Here is a 27924-nt window from a genome sequence, read left to right on the forward strand (position 1 = left end):
TGACAAATTGTGGAAGTGAACTTGTTTCATGACATCACTCAATGAGATCACTTATTTTCATACATTCTTGTTCAGTTTTACTGTTTGTTTAGCTTGAGCAATTAGATAATGAAAGTAGAGGGATTGGACCAATGGTAGTGACCTATGTTTTCATTTAAGCCTAGTACATGAAAGCATTCAGTACAATGGTAATCATCCAGATTGATGAGAAGAAAATGCAACACAGAACAGGTTTTGTAATTTACACTTGCAGCCAAACTTTTAGATCTGGTTTTCTGGATGTGAACTATAATTAAAAGACAACATTGGTGTCCTTCCAGGTAATTTTAGAGCATTTCATGTTTTTAGATTTTTAGATTATTTTCTTGGAAGAAATAGCAAAAATAAAAACATCTTGCTCAGTACAACAGGCAAAGGAAAACCTGGCATGGTGAGGGCTATTGAAATACAACATATTTGTTCTTAACCTTTTATAAAATTGAGGATTTTAATGTGCAGGCAAACTGAAATGTGGATTTTATCAGGTAACAAACACAAGGCCAGAATACTTACGAAGGCCATACATCATTCCCCACTCCTGCTATCAGTTTAGCCATTACCGCACAGAGACAAGTTATCAATCACAACAGGTGAGCTCAGCTCTGTGATGAATGCCCAACTGTCACGTGATTGGCATGAGCAAGAGAGGGAATGGAAATGCTATTCTGACTGAGATGTCCATGGGTGTGAGAAAGAAATGGAGCATACCACATTCTGTATCATAGTAGTGTGGTTTAAAGAAATAATGATATACCTTTAGACAAAACTAACCAAGTTGTGATGCTACACTGAATTGCTGCTGAGATCACCCCCTCCCTTAACATCAGAGCTGTAAAGACAATTTGATGTGACATCTGAGGCAGGCTTGAGACATTTTTTGCTTTGTTGGAGCTCAGGGTAATTAAATAAGTGAGATAACCTGCATCACATTTACGACTGCTTTCATACCCTGTCCAAGTAAGCAAAAAAAGAGACTGCAATGATGAAAATCCAATATGATCTATAATTCATACTTGACCAACAGTCAACATAAAGAATCACAAAAGTGCCTTCCATTTCATCATTCAAATGTCTCCTTGCAAGTTTGCCTGCGAGTGGAGGCGCCTCAGGCTAATTGAAGAAGGATAAAACGCCAACACGGATATCTTCGCTCTGAAAAACTGAAATGTCCTATTTCCAGAGAGTGGTACAGAGTCACAGCTGCAGTGAGAATGGCACACTGGAAATTACAATTGCACATCTTAATGGCATTTGATTTGTGCCAAAAATCAGACGTATGAGAATCCGAGGGTGGATACTCATATTGCAGTAATCCAATAATAAGACGACTGATGAGACAGCAGTGGTGAATGAGACCCAGTTACGCCTAGGCTGGCAACTCACTCTCCTAGACTGACAACTCACTCGCCTAGACTAGCAACCCACCTTCCTAGGCTAGTAACCTAGCCTCCTACTCCCAATTATATCTAAATTATTTTTGCATGTATTTTCCCTGTATTAGTTCAGACCACAAGTTTGCATTGAACTAATACAGGGAAAGGGGGCTCACAGCCCTCATAATGTCTAGCCATCCGATGGTTAAATTTTGATATCCTCTTTATAGTGTCATTAATGTAACTAACTGTTGTTGTTTCAAAGTACACTTTTTTGCATTACCACACAAAAAAATATTGAACATAAACATCAGACTTTTCTTCAAATGCACCTTACATCTGTCTGCCAAACTATTTTTTGTCAAAAACGTAGGCTATGTAAATTAATGTGTACAGACAAGGATTATATTTGTCTTTTTGTCAGGGACAGTTTAGCTATGGAACGCTTGTTATATTGTACTGCAATATATGCTTGAATTTTTTTTTATGTTTTCAGAACTGATATCTGCATGTCAGAGAAATTAGTTTGAATGGTTTTGTGACTGGTCTGGGAGTACATTTGTGACACTAGCCCTTTTTTTGCACCTTTTCACTAAAATCCTACTTTCTGACACAGGAAAGATGTTATTTTTTAGAGGACAAATCAAGGATCATACCTATCTAACAGTCATTTTAATGGTCGCATGACCATAAGAATCTCTGAACAAAGTTGGGTAAGAAAGTGAAAAGATTACTCCGCAAAACAGATTTTTGGAGCGAAGTTACTTAAATATCGCTACCACAATTTTCCCATGCCAATAAAGCTATTTGAATTGAAATTTTATATGACATTGCAGATAACACTTCTAGGCAACATGAGTGACTTTGTGCATATTTTACATCAAAACAACAGTGATTTGAAAGCTCAGCATCCAGTCGACAGAGTTAACAGTTCGATCAAATTTGTCCGCCTTTCCCAACCAGCTAGTTATTAACTAACTATAGCCACCAGTATGCTAAATTGATATCTTTCTGCAACATTGTGATCCTCCTGATAACCCAATGTCACAGGAAAGCACGCTGGGCTCTCTCAAGGCTGGGAAATGTTACACAAGCATTTCAGTGATAAATGCTACAATTATATTGCATTGATTTTCTTCTTTTATCAACAGTTTGTTAGTATAGTATAAATGACTACCTTTACAAAATGACAGCTTAAATGTACACATTATTATAGCTTCATATAATTCTTTGAATGCAAGTGAAAAAATGTTGAATGAAAAGGTGTGACATTACTAGTAGGTTTAAAGTGTACTTGTACCCAAAACTAGCATATGCCTAGATCTGTTCAATGTATCATAAAAATAACTTTTTTCTTTTTTTTGATATTTTTTCCAGGACATTTACACATTGTCATTGTACCAAATGAATACAGTTGTCCTCATTTTCTTATTTTACAACCATACTACAATGTCAATAAATTAACAAAAACATTTTTAGAACTAAAATAACACCCCCAAATACACATTTTGTTATGTTATGTTATTGGCATTTGGCAGACGCTCTTATCCAGAGCGATGTACAGTTGATTAGACTAAGCAGGAGACAATCCTCCCCTGGAGCAATGCAGGGTTAAGGGCCTTGCTCAAGGGCCCAACGGCTGTGCGGATCTTATTGTGGCTAAATATTAGTCAAAGACGACACAAGTAAACACAAAATGCAGTTTTTAAATTAAGGTTTTTATTATTAAGGGAGAAAAAAAATCCGAACCTACATGGCCCTGTGTGAAAAAGTGATTGCCCCCTAAACCTAATAACTGGTTGGGCCACCCTTAGCAGCAACAACTGCAATCAAGCGTTTGCGATAACTTGCAATGAGTCTCTTACAGTGCTGTGGAGGAATTTTGGCCCACTCATCTTTGCAGAATTGTTGTAATTCATCCACATTGGAGGGTTTTCGAGCATGAACCACCTTTTTAAGGTCATGCCACAGCAACTCAATAGGATTCAGGTCAGGACTTTGACTAGGCCACTCCAAGGTCTTCATTTTGTTTTTCTTCAGCCATTCAGAGGTGGACTTACTGGTGTGTTTTGGATCATTGTCCTGCTGCAGAACCCAAGTTCGTTTCAGCTTGAGGTCACGAACAGATGGCCGGACATTCTCCTTCAGTATTTTTTGGTAGACAGCAGAATTCATGGTTCCATTTTATCACAGCAAGTCTTCCAGGTCCTGAAGCAGCAAAACAGCCCCAGGCCATCACACTACCACCACCATATTTTACTGTTGGTATGATGTTCTTTTTCTGAAATGCGGTGTTACTTTTACGCCAGATGTAATGGGACACACACCTTCCAAAAAGTTCAACTTTTGTCTCGTCAGACCACAGAGTATTTTCCCAAACGTCTTGGGGAACATCAAGATGTTTTCTGGCAAAATTGAGACGAGCCTTAATGTTCTTTTTGCTCAGCAGTGGTTTTCATCTTGGAACTCTGCCATGCAGGCAATTTTTGCCCAGTCTCTTTCTTATCGTGGAGTCATGAACACTGACCTTAACTGAGGCAAGTGAGGCCTGCAGTTCTTTGGATGTTGTTGTGGGGTCTTTTGTGACCTCTTGGATGAGTCGTCTCTGCGCTCTTGGGGTAATTTTGGTCGGCCGGCCACTCCTGGGAAGGTTCACCACTGTTCCATGTTTCCGCCATTTGTGGATAATGGCTCTCACTGTGGTTCGCTGGAGTCCCAAAGCTTTAGAAATGGCTTTATAACCTTTTCCAGACTGATAGATCTCAATTACTTTCTTTCTCATTTGTTCCTGAATTTCTTTATATCTCGGCATGATATCTAGCTTTTGAGGATCATTTTGTCTACTTTGTCAGGCAGGTCCTATTTAAGTGACTTCTTGATTGAGAACAGGTGTGGCAGTAATCAGGCAAAATTGAAATCAGAAAATTGAACTCAGGTTTGATAAACCACAGTTATGTTTTAACAGGGGGGGGGCAATCACTTTTTCACACAGGGCCATGTAGGTTTGGATTTTTTTTTCTCCCTTAATAATAAAAACCTTCATTTAAAAACTGCATTTTGTGTTTACTTGTGTTGTCTTTGACTAATATTTAAATTTGTTTGATGATCTGAAACATTTAAGTGTGACAAACATGCAAAGAAATCAGAAAGGGGGCAAACACTTTTTCACACCACTGTACCAATTCCTCCTCCATCTTAACCCAAACAGGGGCCTGGCCAGGGGGAATGTTCATTTTAGATAACTGAGAGAGAGAAAAGGCACAATAGTACCAGTCCATCCTTGAGAGCGACAGCCCACCATTTTCTTTAGCTGCATATAATTTAGTACGGTTGAATAAAGGTTTCTTTCCCCTCCAGACATAGTGTTCAATTACAGCATTGTACTGCTTCAATAAGACTTTGGGAAATGACAATGGTAGCATGTATATGTAATATACTGTATCTTAGGTGCTATGATCATTTTAACCAGGTTGACTCTACCCAATAATGAGATATTCATTTTGGCCCAGTTCTGCAGCATAGATTGAATATTGTCAACGATGGGAGATATATTTGATTCCATTATTTTATGTAGGCCCGGTATTAGTTTAATCCCCAAATATGTCACGCCCATAGGCATCCATCTAAACTGCCATTTATCTCTAATGGCTGGAGGGCACAATTTAGATAATGGCATGGCTTCTGATTTAATCCAATTGATCGTATATCCTGATATCTCAGAAAAAGAGTCTATAGTCCTCTGGTGCTGCTCTCCCAGGGTTACTGGTCACCAATAAAATATTGTCCGCATATAAAAACAGTTTGTGTTCTTCCTGTCCCATTTGTATTCCCATTATGTTCTTATTCCCTCGTAAGGCAAGGGCTAGAGGTTCTAAAAAAAGAGCGAAGATTTGAGGCGAGAGAGGTGAACCCTACCTCGTCCCGCGGTTCATACTGAAAGAAGATGATATAATACCATTGGAGACAACTGTGGCCATAGGATCTGTATACATCAACCTAACCCATTGCATAAATGATGGGCCAAAGCCATATTTTTCCAGAGTGCGAAACAGAAGAGAGAACTCTACCTTATCAAAAGCCTTCTCTGCGTCCAGAGAGAAGGCAACCACTGGATCATCCTTATTCCTTGTTTTCCACAGGAGATGCAAGAGTCGTCGTAGATTATCAGATGAGCTTCTACCTTTAACGAACCCCACTTGGTCTGGGTGTATCAGAAGTGGGACCACATCCTCCAATCTGGTTGCCAGAACCTTTCATTTATTAATGAGATTGGACAGTAGCTACCACAATACAATACCCTTTCTTATGAAGTAATGTAATCACCGCTGCCCTCATGCTTTCTGGAAGCTTGCCTTTCTGTAATGCATCTTGATATACAGTCTTTAATCTTGGGGCTAGCTCTTCCATACATTTTTTATAAAAGTCAGAAGTTAAACCCATCATTTCCCGGTGCTTTCCCCGGGCTAAGACTCATTATTGCTTGCTGGATTTCTTCTATAGAGATGTCTCCTTCTAAGGCATCTCTCTGAGCCTCGGTTAGGGTTGGCATGTTGATTAAAGAAAAAAAGCTCTCTAGTTTAGATTCATCCATTGACCATTGTGATGTATAAAGCTCACTGTAAAAAGTCTTAAAAACCTCATTAATTTTCTTTTTATTGGTGATTAAGTTATTGGCCCTGTCATATATTGAGGGAATAATGTTTTGGGTTTGTAACTGTTTTGCCCTGTGTGCTAGCAGTTTGCCCGCTCTCTCTCCTTGCTCGTAATATCTCTGTTTTGTACAAAATATTGCAAACTCAGCTTTCTTTTGTGAGATATCGTTCAGGTCCAGGTTTAGTTTATTAAGGCTACGCCAAGTTTTCCGGGTCTGGGCGCTGCATATGTTTTTTTTTCAAGATTCTTGATATCTTGCTCTAACTTCACCATTCTCCTACTTTCTGTTCTCTTAACTAATGCACTCTGTTGAATAAGGCGGCCCCTCACGTAAGCTTTCAATGCATCCCACATCACCCCTTTATCTGAAATCGAACCCTCATTAAATTCCCAAAATTCAGCCATCACTGTTCTAATGAGTGTACAATCTCCTTCTTTATTCAACATGAAGTTATTAAAACGCCATCTTGGCTCCTGTGCCACATTTTCTATGGGGGTTATAACCACATCCACAGGTGCATGATCAACTAGAGCCTTGGACATGAATTTGAATTTGGACCATAAATGTTAGCCATAGTTATTCTCTGACCTTCCATTATAGCATCTAGTACCACCCATCTACCCTCTTTGTCTGATACTTGGTTCAACACCCGCAAATCTAAATTTTTCTTGACCAGAATAATTACAGAATAATAACCCACTCCCTTTTTAATTTAGCAGACTCCTCTTCATTCAAATGAGTTTCCTGAATAAAGGCTATATCAGTCTTCTTTTGCTTCAGGTAAGTTAAAATTTTCTTTCTCTTTATACCATGTTTACAACCCGCTACGTTCCACGATACCATTTTAATTATCCCCATAAGCCTACCCAATTACTACATCCAGTATTCTCAATGACTAGGGTCTGATAGGATAGACCGGCCCCCGGGAAACCTTTATCTGGAGAGAGGTGACGGCTGTCCTGTACCTCCATTAATGCTGACTGTAATGCAAACCTCATATGGCTACACAACAAACACATAACATAAACCCAACCCATATAAAAAAAAGGGGTTATCCAAAACAAAACAAAAACAAAAAGCTGGCACCAATTGCCAACTACTCACACAATTAGCCTATTGGCGCGTCCGTGAAGCTTATTGGTCCCGCTGATGGCCCTATCTTGGCAAGCCAACCCCCCCGCCACTCTCATCTCTCATGAAAAACAATACTGTATTGATCGCATAACATTCATACCCAAACTCAGAAATGATTAATTTCCCTGGGAACCATAATGTTTCAAGAAAACAATAGACCAGCAGCAAAGATTTCAAACACTAGGGAGCAGCACCGGATAACAAAAATGTCACATCATAAATAAAAGTAACGTTAGTCTACCATGTAGATTTAGAAGCAACCTCCGTTTAACCTGTATGGAAATGAGGGTAACATTAGTCCTTACCAGGCCATCCGAATGTGTGCAGAAAAATAACAAACATAAAACATGTCCACCTGTTGCGGCAGCCCAGTTAGTGCGTTAACTATATCCAGTACAGCCCTTTTGCAGGTAATGGTCTCCCACGAAATGAAAACACAATCATTGCTGCGGCCGTCCAGAGTTCAACATCCAACTTATTCCCAGTCATCGGTGCGAGTTACATGTTCCTCAGCATTTGCTTGTTCCTCGACGACAAACCCTTGTTCCTCGGTAGATTCAGCCGTATCCAGCGGTCCCCTGCAGTACAGGAACTTCTTCACCTCTCCCGGGCTGACAAAGTCGGATCGCCGCTTGTTCAACGTGAAGGTCATCGTGGCTGGATACCGCAGCGAGTATTCCATTTTCCGTTCCTGCAGCATTCGTCTTACTTCGTCATATCTCTTGCGTTTTTCTTGTACGTCCTGGGCATAGTCTTGAAAGAAGTAAATTCTAGCATTTCTCCACATCACCACCTTCTTCTTTCTTGCAGCTGTCAGCACCGCAGATTTAGCCTTATCTCGCAGGAAACGTACGATGATGTGTCTCGGCCTAGGGTTATCAGTATTGGGAGCCGGGCCAACGCGGTGAATCCTGTCAGCTTCATACCATCCATTAGCGTCTATGCCCAGGTTCTCGTGTAGCAGTGTTTTAAGAAACGCATCAATATCATGGCCCTCCATTCTCTCCTTAACACCAGCTATACGAATATTCTGGCGCCCTCCAAAGCCAAAATCTTCCCCCTCAACAGCTTGTTTTGCTTTACCAGCTCGTCAACCACCGGGTCCTGTTTAGTGTTCTTGTTCTCTAGCTTGGAGATTCTTGATTTGGCTTCGGTAATTCTGCCCCCGAGTTTATTGACCGTTTCATTCAAAGAAGCTACTCCACTTTTCACTCCTGACATGTCTTTAACCATAATCTTGAGAATGGCTCAAATGCCTTTTAGCTATGTTAGTGTAGGGGTCCTCGCACGGGCTCCAAAATATGTCGGGGTCCTCGCACGGGGCTCCAAATTATGTACGGTCCTCGCACGGGCCGCCAAATAATGGAGGGATTTTACCGGGGCGCCAGTTAATGTTATGTAGCAGTATAACTGCAAAAAGTAATAAGTCTCATAAAATTACTGTTATCAGAAATATCCAACCCCAAATTTAGTATTTCAATTAATAATTAAAATAACCAATATTAATGATTGAATACACCGATAACCTGAAGGTTGGAAGTTCTTCGAAAGACTGCTTTAACTCGGCTCTCATGTCTATGTGATTCCAAAATGGACACCGTGGTTTAATAAAATATATTTATTAAACAACGTACAAACACAGAACAGATAAACTAATGGGAATTAGTAAGGGAAGTTAGGGTGTGTGTGTGTGTGTGTGCGTGTGTGTGTGTGGGCGCGCGCAAGTCGCTTGAACAAAGGAAAGGTAAAAGTGGGAGTAGCTAGCTTGGGTAAGCTAGAGTTCTGGGTGTGTTAATGAGTGTCAGTGTTAGCTGTGAGAAGAGCGACTACTTGTGTAGTTCACTCTATATATGTGCGAAAGACGACTAATCAATTCACGTACATACATGGCTAACAGAATACATTCAAATGGTAAGACGGCAAATATAGAACACAGATTCACAATATCAGTCAAGACTAAACTAAACACTGGCTATGCTTGAATGTTTGTTCTCTTACTGAGTCCATACGCATTGGATCCAAAAGACGTGCTGTCCTTATAGGAGCCGCGATGGTGCTGTGAATGCATGTCCTGGAGAGGTGTGCAAAGCTGGGGCGTTCCCGTCTTAGCCGCGCGTTGTTGTCTGGTCCGCTCGGTTGCTGGAAGGATGTTCGTTGGTCCCTTTTCCGGCTGGAAAAGTTTGTTGCTGTTGTTCTTTGATGAGCTTTGCTGTCGCGTTCCGCGTACACCAGTTTCCACTCGCTATAGGCCACGAAGTTACTGCGAGGTAACTGGGTGTGTCCGTAGGCCTGGTAGTGCGCTGTGCAGCATTCAGCCTCTGTCCGAGTCTCGGAGCAGATGAGCTGAAGCGAATGGCCAAAAATGGTGCGTCGAAGAAGTGGGAGAAGAGAGTGAAGAGAAGAAGCAGAAGAAAGATCCCAAGAACGTGTCTTGCTCTTATACGGGAAAGTTGATTGCTCCCGCCATTACGGGATTGGCTGAACCAAGCTAGACGTCATGCAGGGTGGACGTCGCGGAATTGTCCTGTGGGAATGTGGAAGTTGTAGTTCCTACATTAGCTACAGGTTTAGCTACGGGAGGGATTTCCTCAGTCTCAGTCGCCATCTTTGTTGTTTCAGATGTAGGCTGAGGTTGAGTAGATTTAGTTCGCTGACTTTTAGTTGGGTTCCGGGTAAAATATTTACTTTTATGTGGTTCCCCCATTTTCCATCGTCTCCCACACTAAAAGAAATTGAAGTTACACGATCCTATAATATATTTATCTGAGAGTTTTAGCGAGTTGGCTACGCCACTCTTCATTATGCGACCATCTTAGGCGCACGCTCACCGGAAGTCCAGAACTTTTCCCATTCTAAATAAGTCACACATAACAACATATTTATACTTTATGCTTGAAGTTATTTAACCACATAAAGCATCGCTTGACAGGAGACTCAAAATGGCATGGCCACCGTGACATCAAGTCATTGACAGCTCAAAAAGGAAACCACTAAATCCAAAGTGAACACAGTATATAAGCAAAAATCATGTGGAATTTGCAGTTTTATTCTGAAACTTAGACTGGTTATTTGTATGAACAACTGAAGAGGGATTATCGAGGATTGCATAAAACAGGGGGGTCAATTGAAGTAACTGACTCACACACAGCTGTAATGTTAGTTTTGACATATGATCGTAACCTTTTCCTTGTCCTGACTGGCAGCACGTTCATCAACTGTCTTCGCCTTTTTGTGTACAAATATTGGTATTAGTTTTTAGTTTTGTTCTCTCAGGACATCCTGAAAGTTCTGCTTTAGGGTTTCGTTCAAAGCATATAAACTTGAAATGATCCTCGCAAACAACGGAGCAAACAGCTGAATGGGAGCATTTTTAGTGTGTCCTGATCCTATCAAACCCCTTTTAATGCCTTTTCTGCTGTCACTGGCTTTGGCACGCAAAAGTACTTTTTCCTTGTTATTCTGCTTATTATGACAACCATACGCCTTGCACTCAAATGCCCCAGTAATACCGGCAATAAAATAAGTGGCTTGCATTAGCTCCTGGCTTGCAATAACTTGATGTCACAATGACCTTGTCCTTCGCAAGTATTCAACATTATATAGTCCGATAAAATAAATTAAATGTGTTGTTATGCATGACCTATTTAGCTTACGAGAATGGGAAAAGTTATTTGTATGATATATTGAACAGATTTAGGCATATGCTTGTTTGGGGTACAGGTACCCTTTAAAGCAAATTGAAACAGAAGTTTCAGCACAAGCTTCCACAATATGATATGCACACGAGTGAAACAGAGCTTTCAGGCTTTTTTGAAAGGTGCAGAGTCAGAGGGGGAGGACATCAAATGATGATGCCTGCCACTCTGTGAAAAGGATATTGATTGGAAGGGGAATGGACAATTTCAGAAATTTGAAGGACATACACGCCCACTGGAACACAATGAACACAATTGTTTTCCAGGAAATGGATGAAAAATAACTTGTGGAATATAATACGTACTACGACATATAGTTATGAAGAATTTACTAAATTAAGGAAAAAGTGCATTTTGTTTTCAGCTTCTCTTTGAATGTTGAACTGAGCATTATATAGGGTGATCACAAATTTACAATGCACAACCACTCAGCAGTCACTCAAAGCTGCATAGTGTAGGAAGCTTTACACACAACATGGGCTGTGTGGCCATTGAAATCCTTTCTCTAATAAAGTGACTCACAACAGTGTTTTTCCAATTCCATGTTGAATCACAGTTCTTCATAGCTACATAACTACGACATACTACTGAACAATGTGATACAAATAATGAAGAAATAATATCGTTTTTTTTTTTTTCTTTAATAAGGCAATACGCTCTGAAGAGCTGTCCCCAACAACTACATTTGTTAATGCAAATTCATGTAACATTATTGTCATGTTATCTTCATTTTTATGTGCGGCAGATAGAGCACTGCATAGTAAGGTGGTTCCTGCATAGCCTGTCCTGACCAGTCATTCAGCTTTCTACAAATGTTCTCACTTCTTATCTTTTGATGAAGAGTTCTTTGATGTAGAACTCCTTGGCGGTGGTGGAATATTGACAAACAAACTGTGCATTTCGTAGCAATTAATATTATTATGAATACAAACATAATATACAGTATGTCACTGTACGGGTATTTGCACCACAGAACAGTGCTGAATACAGAATTGAAATTGATTGGCTGACTGGGAAGCCCAAGGCGAAAGTGGGTCAGGGAGAGACTGACACATGTCATAATGACACTGACATTTAAGGTGACACAACAGGCACCTCCTTCTGAATCCTTTCTGAAACCTCCTGATTTTGTATTTTCCAGACAAACCAGATGCATCCAGCAATTTTGGGACTTGTGGCACGCTGAAGTGGGAGGAGAGCCACTGCTCAGGGTGTGTCAAGGGTGAGCAGCTCATTACCATTTTGGTGAAGCTTATTGCAATTTTCCAGTCAGACAGGTCCGCATTTCACTCTTTCCCCACCCACCTGCTCAACCCAGGTCTAAGGCATAAGTTGGAGCCCAGTCTATGGTATATTGCTATATTTGGGGCTTACACATGTGTGCATGATCAGCCTACTCAAAAGCCAATTAACAGTTTCCATGGATCTTATGCTGTTCAGTTTGTCTTATATAGCTAAATCCCACAACCAGGAAAACTGCATAGGCAACAGTTTATTTGTTGTTAATTGTTTCTTCTTCATTATAATTTTCATTCCTGTTTTTCGGACAATCCAGCCCATTTAATACCTGCGCCACATGCCTTGATATGAGCCCTTTGCTTCATTTTGGCACCGAAAATGTCATGCCCAGTGTGCCATGCATCTCACCAGTGACTGCACCATGCCTAGTTGATTCTGGAAAATAAGGCTCTACATTTTTGCAGTCAAAATGAAAATGAACTTAAACTTAGAACATGGGAAGCTGTCAGTGAAGGAGAGGGCTAGGTATTGCCAGAACCCTTTGTATTCCTCAGGTACTGTAACTATGGTGGTCTACTTCAAACAACATGTACCACTGGGCAGGCACTGATTCAGTCAAATATTGTCTTTGAATCAATAACTAAATACTTTATTTTCAGAGGAACGCAGGACTTAAAGAGTTGATTCATTTCTAAAAGAGGTAATCACTGCCAAATTACATAAGTACATAGTGTATATCTGAACTAATGGTAGCAGCCATGAAAATTGATGTTCAGACAATTGTACAATCAGATCACAGAAGAGAACATTTGTACGTGTTCTGTAGAATTCGTATATTGATTTGATTGATTTTACTTTTAAATTATATTAGTTTATATTTTTTAATGTATAGTTATATTTCCTGTTGTATTGTACTGCTTCTACTGATTTCTGTTCACAGACCACTATGTTTCAATGAGACACATGGGTCCTCCCTGTTTAAATAAATAATAAATAAAAATAAAAATAATCAGTCATATTGTAATTGTCCCATTTGTGTAAATTATTTGGGTTCGTGAAAAGTGCTATATACAATTGTAAATACAAGTTTAATAATAATAATAATAATTATTATTATTATTATTATTATTATTATTATGTTTATTGTCATTATAACATTATTATATGAGGATGGTATGATTTAGTAGTGCAACCCACATATATACACAATATTTTGTGTGGTCTCACATAGACATTACACATACTCAGTTCTGAATTAAATGCACCCAGAAGTGCACCAGCATTTATATTTTGAAGATCTTTTCCATACATACCTTACCTTGCTCAATCCCAAATGAATGGCAAAGAAAAGAAAGCATTTGGTCTTAAATTAGCCGGTTCATATTTTTTCCATTGATTTTGGTATTAAGACCAATACAGAATCTACGATGCAATATGTATTAATTTAGCCATAAGGCTATTTTCAAGGTAAGAGAACAGCTAAGACATTTTTATTTTGGGATGAAATATCAATTTAAGTATCCATAATGATAGAGACATGACTTAATCAATGAAGCCTACATACGTATGTGCTATTCAAGACTAGATTAAATGAAACAGTTTAACATTTAGAAATATATGTGTATATTTCAAATTTGAATTTGGAGGGTAGCATGAGTGAGTCGTTTATTTGTTTAATTGTAAACCATTAAAGAAAATGGTTCTCTTTTCTTTTCAAATATGCAAATACAAATTATATTAGTAGTTATTAAGTAATTATATTAATAGTTCAAGTTCTAAATTAGCAGAGTTTATTCAGAACACAAGTGGAATATTGTAAGATTTCAAAATGGTTGAAGTTCTGCAAACACAAGATAACATTGGTCTGGTCAACCACTGTTAACCATATGATGAGTAGGGGTGAGCCAAGTATTCGTTTCAGATGAGTACTGGTAACAAGTATTGACTTTTTTCTCAATATGAATGTTGTACAAGTAATTATCCGTGATCAGAGAATTGGCCTGCTTTATTTATCATTTTTTTTACATTGGCTGCAGTAGCTGTACATCAGTGACATGAAGTTAACACTGATTCGTGATAGAGGCCAGTTCCTCCCCCTGAGATCTACTGCCTGCTGTTATTTTTACTCACTTCTCTCTTGTGTATGTCAAGAGACTGTTGTGCGAACTTGTTACAATTGTAGATTGAGGATATAGCTACTTAACTATAATTTAGCTAATTGTAAGGGAGGAGGAATGCAGTCACGATTTTGTGGACATGGACATTATTTTAATATTAGCTTTTTTTGGTGGTGATTGTTGTTATTTAATTATTCACTTTTGAACATCTTTACTAGCCAGCTAGCTAAGTACTGGGATTGTGCTCTGGGGGATTTTCTAGATTGTTGTAATGTTAATGTAGGTAGCTAGCTAGTGAGCTTGCTTGTTATGTCTTACAGATTTTTCTGGTCAGATTACCTGTGATCTGAAGTGGTTTGAACACACCTTAATTATTGCGCTGAATAAATCCATAACGCCCCAAACATTTCAAAGCATGAATCGTGGCACTTTGTACGGAGCGAGCTTTCTACCTGGGTCAGACATACTGCATTCTATGGTCAGGGTTGTTAAAGAAATAGTAACGGATACGGATACAGATAATGTAATTGGTTTACTGGACATGGAATCCGATACGAATAATGCAGTACTCACTCACCCCTAGTGTGTATATATACTGTACATACACACATACATACAGTATATATAATCATATAGCCTTGCTTAACATAGTATAATAACAAATGTCCACAACATCTTGTTGGTTTATGAGTATTTATTCAAAATATCTGAAAGAATAATTTAGTTACAATGTACATAGAGCATATGGGCTGAACCCTGACTTAAGAGTGGGTAAGTCTAATTTTGTGCAAATCTTTCATTGAATTGTGAACAGATCAGATCATGGCATCTGATGTCTGCAGGGAGGAGGTAGAGGGTGAATATATGCCTATGGTGTGCATCCCTGATTAGTATCTGAATTGGTCACGTGTTTGTTTCACATGTTTTGCTTATAGTGTTTGTCTACTTGATGAGGGGGGATGCAGTGGGGGTAATTGTCTCTTTTACTGTAGTGTTTCATGAGTTCATCAGTGTTTATAAGGCATTACCACTTGTTAAAAGGGTGTATTGCCCATTGTAATGTTTTATTACCAGCTTAGTACTATGTGTTTCTATGAGGCACTTTTTTTCAAGAGACCCAAAACCCCTGCAAAAAAAGTACAAACCCTGCATTTTAAGAGGGTCATTCAAACTTTATATCCGCTGTTTTCCCCAAATTATATCTCTCTTTTCCCACCCGGATGTATCTATGTATCTAATTCCGCCGCAACATACCTCAGAATGTCACAGGGAGCATGGGAGCCAATACACACAATACACACACTGGCAGTCCACCACTATTTTACACAGCAATCATGCAGAGAGTACAAGGTTGTGTCATCATGTTTGGAGGAGTACGCAACACACCCTCCCCTGCTCAATCACTATCACTAGATCTGATCTAGGGGTCATTGGAGAATGACAAGACTATGACACTAACCATATAAACCCCAGCAAGGGCCAATTGATGCTTCGCCATATGAACCTCCGGGATTGAGAAACACATCTGCACAGAATCTGCATAGATACTGGATGACGTAGGCAACATGCTTGGGTCGAATCTCATGAGCATTTAAGTTTTTTCTTTCCAGTTTGCCGTAGCAACATTGTCTGGTGTTAAAAAAACAAGGATAAAAACAAGGAAGTCCGTTTTTGTTGTTTTTTTATCTACTAATGGTTAAGATTAGGATTTGGGGAGGGAAATCTAATCCTCGATCCTATGGGGAAATATCACCCTGGAGCGTAACAACAGAAAAATAAACATCACAGCTCCATCACAACATCATTTCAATAGCAGACCAACCAGCCATAGGAGACAAAGTTTGAACTTTGAACTTCCCTGTTCAAACTAGCTAACGTTACAGCATGTTCAGAGCCAGTTACTAGCTAGCTCTGCCTATCTTGCTAGCTATGATAGCTATCCATGTAATTGATGTAGCGGTGGGCAGTGAAAGAGAATGAACAGAGAAGATGTCATGCCTCATACCAGGATGTGCTAGCTGTTGATAGCTGCAAATCTGTAGGTAACATTACAGCAACCCTCTTGCAGGTAATTTCTAAAATATTTCCAACGGCCGCACAGCGTGAGTTTCTTCCTGCATACAACAGCCGTTCTCTAGAATCCGACTGTTATATCACACTTGTCTTCACTCAGTTGAAGTAGGCCTATCCCTTGATATGAGTATTACCATAACAATAGCAATATAAATCAATAGTAATAATAACAACAATAACCTTATTAGTGTGGAAAGTGCCAAACTGCCCCCGCATCAGTGGATACCGGCCACCTTCATCCTACACGATGTTTGCACTGTGTGTTTGTGCTGCTGTTTAAACCACTACTTATCTTCATTCAATTTTGCCTGCATTGGATATATGACAATTTCATTCTGTTCAATATAGCTAAATATACGAATATAACAATGCAAGATGACTGTGTGTATAGCAGGTACGAGGCAGTACCTTCTGAACTGTTAGCAGCAAGCTAGCTACATGCACTGTCCATTTCATTTATCAGTCAATGTCAGCTAATGTCATTGTTTGCGAGGGAGCGTGTCGATGTTCCCACAGCTCTATGTTCCCACAGCCCTGTGTTCCCACAGCTCTATGTTCCCACAGCTCTATGTTCAGTTGACTTCACACTCAGCAGGCTGCTTGCATGGGACCTGAAGAAATCCAGTGTATGTTTGTGCAATTTAGACACAGTACACGTTCAATTATCTATAAGTTTTTAATGAACAAGCAAACAAACGAAATAAGAAAAAAAAATACACTATTTATGCAGTTCACTTAAAACTGGAAAGGGCTCTACATCAGTACTTTTCAACCTTTTATGTGCCAGGCACTGCAAGTGCTGTCCTTTGAGGACTATTTTGACATCTAAATATACAAAGTTCAGTTTACACGATCAATAATAAACATTTAATTTTGAAAAAAAATTAAATCTTAGAAATGTGGGAACATAGGGATGACCCCGTTTGCGATATGGGGAAAACATGATTGTTTACGATATTACTCAAACTGGTCATGACAAAGATTACTCCCTTGTTTTCTCACTTGATCTCCCGAGAAACTTAAGGGAGAATTGATGGGGGTTATGTTGGGAGGAAGTACAACATGACAAAGAGCACATTGTCTTTGGTTGAATGCGGTAGAACAAGGTGGCAGCGCCACAAAACACTATTATTGTCAGATTTTTTTCAAACTTAGTGTTTATTCCAGTATTTTAAACACTGAGTGAGTTTACTGGTGATGGGATACATTGTAAATTGCAATCGTTATTAGAGCATTTATATTCTGCTTTGCGTCAGCCCATAGTGTGGTCATTGTGACACATTTAACAGTGTAACTTTAGCTAGCTAACTGTATAGCGACTCAACTGCTGCTACTTCTGCGGGGTGAATCACGGAACCCTTCCAAAACTGGTACGTGCACTGAAAAAAAGCAGTTGTTACAGGTTTTGCCCAGTGAAGCTATCCATCTAATTCAGCAATTATATTTAGCGATATCCCCCTTGAGCATCTAAATGTCTGCATAAACAAGTACAAGCTCAGAGTGAGGACATAACTCTTTACAACGCTGGTTTTTTTTTTTTTTTAATGAAATGATGACTATGAAGGTAAAGTTCAGGCTGTCTGTTTTAATTTGAGGGTATTTCTGATATAGGCTAGTTAGCTAAGCATGTAGCTAGCTGGCAATCCATACCTAAATTAGCCAACAAGACACACTGATAGAGTTTTGATAGCTACAGACTAACCAGAGATGCTGTTTTTTTGTGGTGTAAAATACATAACCCATTGATCCAGCGTCAGACATAAAGTTAGTTATTTTGGGAAATCAGATCCTAGATGAGCAGGGAAAGTTAAGCCTGAAGTATAGATAGCTAGCTAGGTAACTATATTTTTACTTAATAATTTTGCATTAAGACATCCAGATTATGACAGCCAATGAAGATGAAAGCCTAAAACAGGCCAAAATAAAAAAATGTACATGAACATCGATTTATATACAGTGCCCTCCGTAATTCTTTGGACAAAGACCCATCATTTATTTAAGATTTGTAATAAGAAAAATAATTACATGTGGTTAAAGTGCACATTGTCAGATTTTATATACTTTTTTTTTTTAATATACTTTATAGAAATACACAAATTTGATATAGATTTTGGTTTCACCAAATATCCTTTGCATGCAATGACTGCTTGAAGTCTGAGATTCATGGGCATCACCATCTGCTCTGGTGATGCTCTGCCACACCTGTATATCAGCCATCTTTAGCTCATGCTTGTTTTGGGGGTCCCCTTAAGTTCTCATCAGCATATGACAAGCATGCTCAATTGGGTTGTGATCAGGTGATTGACTTGGCCACTCAATAATTCTTTAGCTTTGAAAACTGCTTTGTTGCTTTAGGAGTATGTTTTGGATCATTGTCTTGCTGTAGAACAAACTTCAGGCCAATGAGTTTTGAGGGACTAAAGAAAAGTGAGCCCGTACTTTCGGCAGCCATAAACACAGGCCATAACTCGGACTTGAGCATTAAGAGTCCGTGAAATGCCATTGTGAAAATGATGAAGTGAACAATGTCACAACCTACATCCTACACTGTGTTTCATGCAGCATACTTAAAGTTTCATTTCCGCATATTATGGCCTTTGGGTTTAAATAATTCAGACTCATCAAGATGAGGGAGCAACCACGTCAAATTTCAACAGACATTTGAAAACTAATTTGGAAAAGTCAGTCAGTTTAACTGCACCGGAGTCCACCGCTGTTCACTGTTGCCTAGTTAACGTACCTTAGCTAATCTTTTGCGTTTGCCAAATTACGCATTTCAGACTCAGTATAATGTTCATGTCACCGTTTAATTAGCATAACAGAAGCGTACATTTTCTTATTTTCTTTACTGTTATTTTGTAGTAGCGATGTTGGCTTGCATTTCAAATGGTTGAAGTTGAAACGCTATGCAAGCTAGAGAATCACTAGCGTAATATACAGTAACTTGAGAACAAATTTCTCCAGGTTGGCTTGAAAAGCCCGTTCCATTTTCATTGTCAATGTAGTTAACACAAGCAGCTGCATTTTCAATGAAATGGCCATCAAATGGGGTTTTGATCTGGAGCATGAGTAAAATGTTACACTATTTTAAAAACCTTTGAGTATGTTCTATAAGCTTGATATGCAAGCAGGCCAGCGAGTCATTTTGAATGTCTTGTTAGGTGACGACGTTATGCGTCCGTCGTTGCGTGGACATTGGTATTCCAGTGTCATGCAAATATGAATGTATTTTAGAGATAGCTTGTTTGTAATAGACGTTAGCATTAAAAGCTACCGTAGAACCTGAGTCTGGCATGTACTGCAGTTGCATACGGTTTTGAAATTATTTATAATTTCACTATGCATTGGTTAATGGCATTCTATAGGATTCTAGGTTTCATGTACAGTCCCCTCCAAAAGTATTGGAATAGCAAGCCCAGTTCCTTTGTTTTTGCAAAAAACTGAATACATTTGGGGTTGAGATAAAAAGAAGAATATGAGTATTCAAAATTTCTGCTTTTATTTCCTGGTATTTACACCTAGATGTATTAAACTAATTAGAACATACCTTTTTGTATCAGACCAAACAATTTTTAGGTGAGCAAAAGTATTGGAACAGAGCGTATTTTAGTAAATGAAAGTAATTTTTTACACTGAATATTTGTGAGCATATCTCCTGCTTGAGATAACTGCATCAAGCCTGCAACCCCTTGACATCACCAAACTGTTGCATTCTTCCTTTGTGATGCTTTTCCAGGCTTTTACTGCAGCCTCTTTCAGTTGTTCTCTTCAATCTCCTCTTCAGGAGGTGAAATGCATGCTCAATTTGGTTAAGGTCTGGTGATTGACTTGGTCTAACACCTTCCACTTTTTCTCCCGAATGAAGTCCTTTGTTGTTTTGGCAGTGTGCTTTGGGCCATTGTCTTGCTGCATTATGAAGTTCCTCCCAATTGGTTAAGACACATTTCTCCATATGTTTTTCATCCTGCTGCTACCATTATGAGCAGATCCCTTCTTTCTCCACAATTTGATCTTTCCATCACATTGGTAGAGGTTACTCTTGGTCTCATTTGTCCATAAAACTTTGTTTCAGAACTTTTGTGGCTCATCGCTCTACTTCTTTGCAAATTGTAATCTTGCCTTCCGATTTTGAGTGGTTTGCAACTTGTGGTCTAGCCTCTTCGAACACTTGATTGAGATAACTTCACCCCTGCCCTGTAGAGATTGTTTGTGATGTCACTGACTGATGTTTTTGGGTTTTTTGTCACAGCTCTCACAATGTTTCTGTCATCAACTGCAGTTATTTTCTTTGGTCGGCCTGTTCGATGTCTGTTGCTCAGTACCCCAACGGGTTCTTTATTTTTCAGGAGATTCCAAGTAGTCGTACGAGCTATCCACAATGCTTGTGCAATGGCTGTGATCATTTCCCCCTCTTTTCTAAGTTTCAGAATGCCTTGCTTTTATCCCAAAGACAGCTCTCTGGTCTTGATTTTGATTTACCTTTTTTAACACAAATGCAAGCAAAACCCAAGGCTAAAACCAAGCCGTCGACATTCAGAACTATGTATTGTTTAACCAGTCAATCTAACCGGACATATCTGGGCAACAAGAAACACCTGTCAGTCACATGTTCCAATACTTTTTCTCACCAAAAAATTGGGTGGTCTGACACAAAAGGCAATATGTTCTAAGTTGTTTAACTAGATGAAAATACAAGGAAATAAAAGCTCAAATTCGGATCTGTCATCTCATGTACATCTTTTGAGCTCAAACTCAATTGCCTTCAGTGAGTAGCAAAAACAAAGGAATTGACCTTGCTGTTCCAATACTTTTAGAGGGGAATGTATATGTCATCACAGAATCATAGCTCCCGATTTCTTGCATAACAAGGCTTTCTTGCATCTAGCCTCAGTTGAAGATTTTTTAAAAATGTTTAAAGTACAGTTACTTTTTCATTTTTAAATGAAAGGTAAGAGTATATTAATAAACCAATACTGCCATATGATTCAAATTTCAGCACTTTGTAACTTTGTTTACAAATAAAGTTATTATTATTATTATTAAAGTGCAGATGCAGATTAAGCCTAGTCCTGCCATTTCTTTTTGCTTCTGAGCTCACTTTAGAACAGCTCTGCATTTTAAAAGTTCTTACCGTGTGCTTTTTCGCCAAGTCACTAGCCTGCCGATAAAATTGTCTCCTCCTTATACAGCCACAACCAATCTGCAATTCTTAAACTGCAATCCTTGGGTTACTAATGGCCTCCCTCACCATCTTCCTTACCGTCTGCGGGTATAATATGGACTTGCATCCTTTTCCCGGCTAGTTTTCAACCATTCCATGTTTTTTATTCCTTTTTATTATTACTTTTACAGTGCTATGTGATATGTATAACCTCTTATGTATGTATTTGTACCCATTATCCAACTACCAATTATCATCTCTTATCAGTTCTTTTTTTCCCATGCTCATGGTTGACACAGGGATTTTGCATGCTCATTACTTCATTTTTATACTCTTGTGAAACAGGAAGTGATGGAATGACACAATATAAAAGAGAAATTAAAATTTTATTGCCAATTTCTCAGGTCACCCGGAATTTTTAGCTATGCCCCTGCCACCATGTCATAGCACAATTTGTTGGATGGGGATACTACAAAATACTAATCTGTCTGCCACCGTCATAAATACCTCTCCTGAATATTTGGGCATATTTTACATCATTTCTAGAACTAGACATTTCATCCTTTCCATCCATCCGTTCCTTACTTTAAGGCTAACACAAATGTAACCGATGCAAACAAAATTAATCTCTTCTGCGACCAGAAAATGCACCTACTTATGCCTGCATATGGTGCACAACGACCGCCCCACCCCAATAAGGCCTTTCTGTGTGAAAGCCAAACCTATTTGTGCCCTGCCATAGTTGGGGACTATCATGTGAACAGTGTACCAAGTCCTCCTTTGTCAGCCCATGACCCCATTAACAATCCATGCTAGCGTAAATTATTCAGGAGGATGAATCACTTTTAAAATTTTCATTATCGTCTGACTGGGGATGTGCATTAGGGGATTCATCTTAAGTGACTTACAACTGCCTTGGACACGTTACAGCTAATTTTAGAGGGGGACAGAGAAATTGCCTCTGCTCTGGAGGGTAACATTACATTTTTAAGTCTGGAAAGACCATCATAGCTAGCCTGTCGCCAGGCCCAATTAACTCACATTTATCCACTTGTCTGGCTTGTCTGGTGTCAACTTGACATTTCTCTGGTGTTCAGATTGCATAAAAAAACCTTTCCAAAACAAAATTGATTTGTGGACTTCATCTGGGATCAATTCAACATTAGCATTGACTCCACATGGTCCCTGCTTTGAGCTCTCCTTTACAAAAACCACATAAGGAGGAGATAATGACTCACCACACATGGTCCATCATTGCATTAGAATGGAAAGACAAATCTGTTCTCTCGTCTGGCCTTTTTTATGACATGGCCACCATTAGCACCTACTGAAGAGACGGAAATGGAAGAATGGTTCTTGTAAATTGAGATATGTTGCTTGAAAGCTGCTGTAAAAAAGAAGAGAGGGGTCATGATGACTGAACTGTGTGAGGGGATGCTAAATATACTGTTGTGATTACCTGAAGTAATAGGGGATGGCTCATTAGACTGCTGTCAGTGATGAAAGAGAATGCCTGGTGGTTTCCTGCAAGCTTTTCTTTCTTGTGATCGAGAGCTCTTGTACTTGTGCAACAGACATTTTATTTCAGCTAAGTACTAGTTGTAGTATTCTGACCCTGTCCTACAACCCCCAGTACTTCATTATCTACTTTGTAGATGTTTGTCCATTAATGTCAATCACTCTGGTTTTGAGCTGGCTTAGAGAGCATCACTCAATTGTTCAGAAATATGGAAAGTGCCTAAATGCCTGAAATATGAAAAGGGAACTAAAAACATTACAGAAACACATATTGCATATTTTACAGTGCACTTTGTGTGTTGCTCTTTGCAAAGACGTAGAAGGGGTGTACACAAAGCGCTGGTACCTTGTCTGAGCAAAACCTTTTCACATGCCACAAATAAAGACAAAGGCTCATTGGTCCAGACTTTTGGTAACAATTGTTTCCACAACCTTACTGAAAGTCACCTTTTCTTGGCTGACTGTCTCTACCTCTCAAGTAGAGACATACTGCGTTTAATAATATTCTTTTTTTCTTGGGGGGGGAATCAAACAACAGACATTCATAATTGCATCCATGTCAGGTAAACAGCAGTGTGTTTGGCATCAAGCTCATTTTCTTTTTTCCACCAGGATATGGGAGTGAAGTGGACAAAACCTTCAACATGAATTATGACAGGAGGTACCCATCAGGGTGTTTGAACTGAAAGGAGCAGAATGTATTAGACCTCTCACAGCCATGCCACAGCAGGTTGCTTGTGCTTCACATCAATCACTGAAGAACTGATTAATATGGGTGTGGTAAGCAGCTAACAGGTGGCTTAATCCATAAATGCTGGAAGCAATCAGAGCTGAGAGGATTGAACGATGTAATGAGGATCTTGTATGATGAGAATACCTATCGAAATTTGAAAACCAGATGATGCCATAAATTTAGCCCCTTGTCTGTCCTTTAACTGTGATACAAATACAAAGCTATGCTTCTTTCCTTTTATAATATTCATATGACAGCACAGAAGATCAGCCTTTTGGACACAATTAATATCAGGACAATGACATAAGGTGTCATACAAGGCACATTTGGAATAGCTTCCAACACATCCTGCTGTGGCCACAAGCAGAAAAATAAATCTGTGTCATAAATCTATTTGCAGAATATAACAATTAGAGCTACATTTTCCAGCTGGTGTAGGGTGTGTGGCAAACATTGGCAAAGTGGAATTTTCGTCATGGATTTCGACATGCCTGTTTCGTAATTTGGGGACTTGCCGTGCACTGAAGTGGAAAAGAGGCGCCATTTGGGGTGAGAGAGTAATTGCTCATTTCTGGACATTCACAAGCAATACGTGCAGGATCACAACCTATTCAGAAGGCAGTCAACTGTTTCTGTGGCTCATGTGATGTCCAATTTTACTCTGATATAAACCCCACATGCAGGATAATTGCATTCTCTGCATTTATCTCCCTTCAACTTTTCTTTTTTGTAATGTTAATTCAGGCATTTATTTCTGTTTATTATTGTTGATGGCTGTTGGTCTATGGTCCCACTGTATTCTGTTATTTTTCTTACACCTGTCAGTAACAATAATGAATGACAATAAATGCAACTTGAACAATCTTTTCATTTGAATTATGTGACTGTAGTTAAAATGAAGCTACATGCATTAACTGCATTAGTTATCATACCTTGGAAATAATGTGTGGGTAATACTGGAAGTGTTGCCTGAAGGCTATACTTTTGAAATGGAAGACCTAAAGAAAATTGTCAGTGGGAAGTTTTGAGCAGGGGGTGCTGCCATGGAAATGCTCAATTGTGATGTCAGTTTTTTAAGATTATTTGTTGACTTGGTGTTACTCTGTGATGATGAAGTGTTCCCTTAATTTTTTTGAGCAGTGTATAAAAAGCAGCTGCAAACACACAGTGCAAACATTGTGTGTCATGAAGGTGGCTGGTATCCACTGATGTGGGGGAATTTTCCACACTAATGGGTAAGGTTATCATGATTATTACTATGATGTACAGTACTATGCAAAAGTTTTAGGCACCTGTATAACATTCTGTGTAATATTTTCAAGACTATTACAATGAAAGGTCCTAAATAAACATACTATACATTTCACATTACATTTTAGTAATTTGGCAGAATAGTTAAAAACTGAATCAAATCAATATTTTTTGTGACCACCCTTCAGCATTAAAACTGGAGAACTTGCCACAGTTCTTCTGCAGACTTTGGTTGGCTCCTTGCTTCTGATCTCAGATCAAGTTTTGATGTAAAAAGTAGTCAATTGTTTATAGTAATATGTTACTTTTTTTTCTTTTATACTAACACACACAAACATATAAATATATATATATTTAAAGTCTAGGGTGCCTTAGACTTCTGCACAGTACTGTATATTGATATTATTATTATAGTAGTAGTATGGGCGGCACGGATGGTGCAGTGGGTAGCACTGCCGCCTCACAGCAAGGAGGTCCTGGGTTCGAATCCCCGTCGGCTGGGGCCTCTCTGTGTGGAGTTTGCATGTTCTCCCCGTGTCTGCGTGGGTTTCCTCCAGGTACTCCGGTTTCCTCCCACAGTCCAAAGACATGCATGTTAGGCTGATTGGAGAGTCTAAAATTGCCCATAGGTATGAGTGTGTGAGTGAATGGTGTGTGTGCCCTTCGATGGACTGGCGACCTGTCCAGGGTATTCCTGCCTTTCGCCCAATGTATGCTGGGATAGGCTCCAGCCCCCCTGCGACCCTGTTCAGGATAAGCAGGTTAAGATAATGGATGGATGGATGGATAGTAGTAGTATGCCTATATTAGTGTTGTTAGGCTATTATAATTACAATAAGTATCAGGACTCATATCAAGGGCGAGGCCTACTTCGACCGAGTGAAGTATGATGTAACAGTCAAAGAACAGCAAAACATCAACCAAAAAAAAAGTCACGCTGGAACATTGGAAGCCTGCAGAGCTAGTTCGGGTAGACAACTCAAAGTTCCGCCCCCTCACATGATGCTTTCATCTAATGGGAGGAGCTATATAAAGCACCAACATTAACTGTTTAGGCTCCTTCTGATTTTGCACGGTCTGCTGCCTGCTAGCTGCTGCCCCATCTGCCCTGATGCAATCATACAAAGCTGCCCTGCTGCCTGGTTAATTTTGCACGGTAAAGGCATTGGGCTGATGTGCAAAAGGGTTAATAGACATTTACCAGCAAAACAGAGTGCAAAATTGTTGTAGTTGTACTTCAGGTGAAAGTCTTTGCTTTCCAATGTACAGTTGTGTTAGAATAAATAGCAGTGTGTTAAAAAAAGTGAATAAAGTGCAAATATTTCTTGATAGTTTTTAGTTCCATATTTCAAATGTAGTGGAATCATTACACATTCCAAATCAAAGCATTAACAAATAGTATTCTTTTACAGGAAGCAAAGAGCTGAAACACTTACTGTATAAACTGAAGAAACGATTTAACTTCACTTTAAATTATTGAACTAATATTTACTTGCATAACCAAGAAACAGGTATTTCAGCGCAGGATGAACAAACTACATTCCACAGTTCCTGTGAATTTTTTTATAGAAGCGGACAGGGGGGGCTGGAGTATAATTTGTACTTGGCCCCGATGGTTCTTAGTTATGCTAATGGTCAGGAGCTTCACTTAATCAACCATCAGAATGGGGAAAAAATGTGATCTCAGTGATTTTTACCGTGGCATGATTGTTGGTGCCAAGTGGGCTGGTTTGAGTATTTCTGTAACTGTTTATCAACTGAGATTTTCACGCACAAGACTCTCTAGAGTTTACTCAGAAAGGTGCAAAAAAATGAAAAAATCATCCAGTGAGCAGCATTTCTGCAGACAGAAATGCCTTGTTGACGAGTGAGGTCAACGGAGTATGGCCAGACTGGTCCAGCTGACAGAAAGCCTACGATAACTCAGATAACCATTGTGGTGAGCAGAAAAGCATCTCAGAATGCACAACACGTTGAATCTTGAGGGTGGATAATGCAGATGGTAGGGTCACAATTTGGCACCAATAGCATGGGGGGGCGACATGGCTCAGGCAGTAAGAGCAGTCATCTGGCAGTCGGAGGATTGCTGGTCGATCCCCCCCCGGGCTGTGTCGAAGTGTCCCTGAGCAACCCCCTGACACCAAACCCCCAAATGCTCCTGACGAGCAGGTCGGCGCCCTGCATGGCAGCCAATCGCCGTCGGTGTGTGAGTGTGTGTATGAATGGGTGAATGAGAAGCATCAATTGTACAGTGCTTTGGATAAAGGCGCTATATAAATGCCAACCATTTACCATTTACCATGAATCCATGGACCCAACCTACCTTTTGTCAACAGTCCAGTGGCAGTGGTGTACTGGTGCTCAGTGAGTGTATATACTATGTTCAAACATATGGAAAAAACGACATACTTTTATTTCAATACATTTACTTCATGTTTCAATGTTTTGTATTTAGTAGTGTCATTTTTTCTGAAAACCACAGGTGCCAAAATTATTAAGACCCCTGATAGTTATTGTAAATAAAATCAAACAAAGTGAAATTGGAAATACAATTTTACTGAATATAATGGTCGCACTTCACAATTAGGGGGAAATCTTTTTTTATTTGAAAAATTCAAGACTTTGGTTGATTCCATTGAATTAATAACAAAGCACACTACCTTACGAGTGTTGGAAATAAAGCATATGTCAATAACTTTTATCTTGTAGTTTACAGCATTTGTTGTGCATATTTATTAAGGGTGCCAATAATTCTGGAGGCCACTGTATACTGAGATCTACAGTTAGTCTAGTGTTCCTTGATGTAAGTAAGCCAGTAATGCTAACCTAGCAAGTTCTTTATTTTTTATTTTTTTATTATTCCACTCTTTAGCTAACGCTAGTTAGTAATGTTAGCTGTTGCCTTATAGGCAAAGTGATTTCTGCTAGCTAGACGAA

The 27924-nt window shown here is 39.2% G+C and overlaps 1 protein-coding gene and 1 long non-coding RNA gene across 2 annotated transcripts in view; one reads left to right on the forward strand and one right to left on the reverse strand.

The window, feature by feature from the left end:
• The window catches only part of LOC133132369 (uncharacterized), a 30565-nt gene extending 6044 nt beyond the window's left edge, over positions 1–24521 (forward strand). Inside the window, exons 3-4 of the long non-coding RNA XR_009709124.1 lie at positions 12037–12117; positions 23616–24521. This is a non-coding gene — a long non-coding RNA (uncharacterized LOC133132369). The remainder of the gene's footprint in view (positions 1–12036; positions 12118–23615) is intronic.
• The window catches only part of tmem132e (transmembrane protein 132E), a 583657-nt gene that overhangs the window by 262605 nt on the left and 293128 nt on the right, over positions 1–27924 (reverse strand). The window lies entirely within an intron of this gene.

The sequence above is a fragment of the Conger conger genome, chromosome 7 (assembly GCF_963514075.1).
Source record: "Conger conger chromosome 7, fConCon1.1, whole genome shotgun sequence".
Classification (NCBI taxonomy): domain Eukaryota; kingdom Metazoa; phylum Chordata; class Actinopteri; order Anguilliformes; family Congridae; genus Conger; species Conger conger.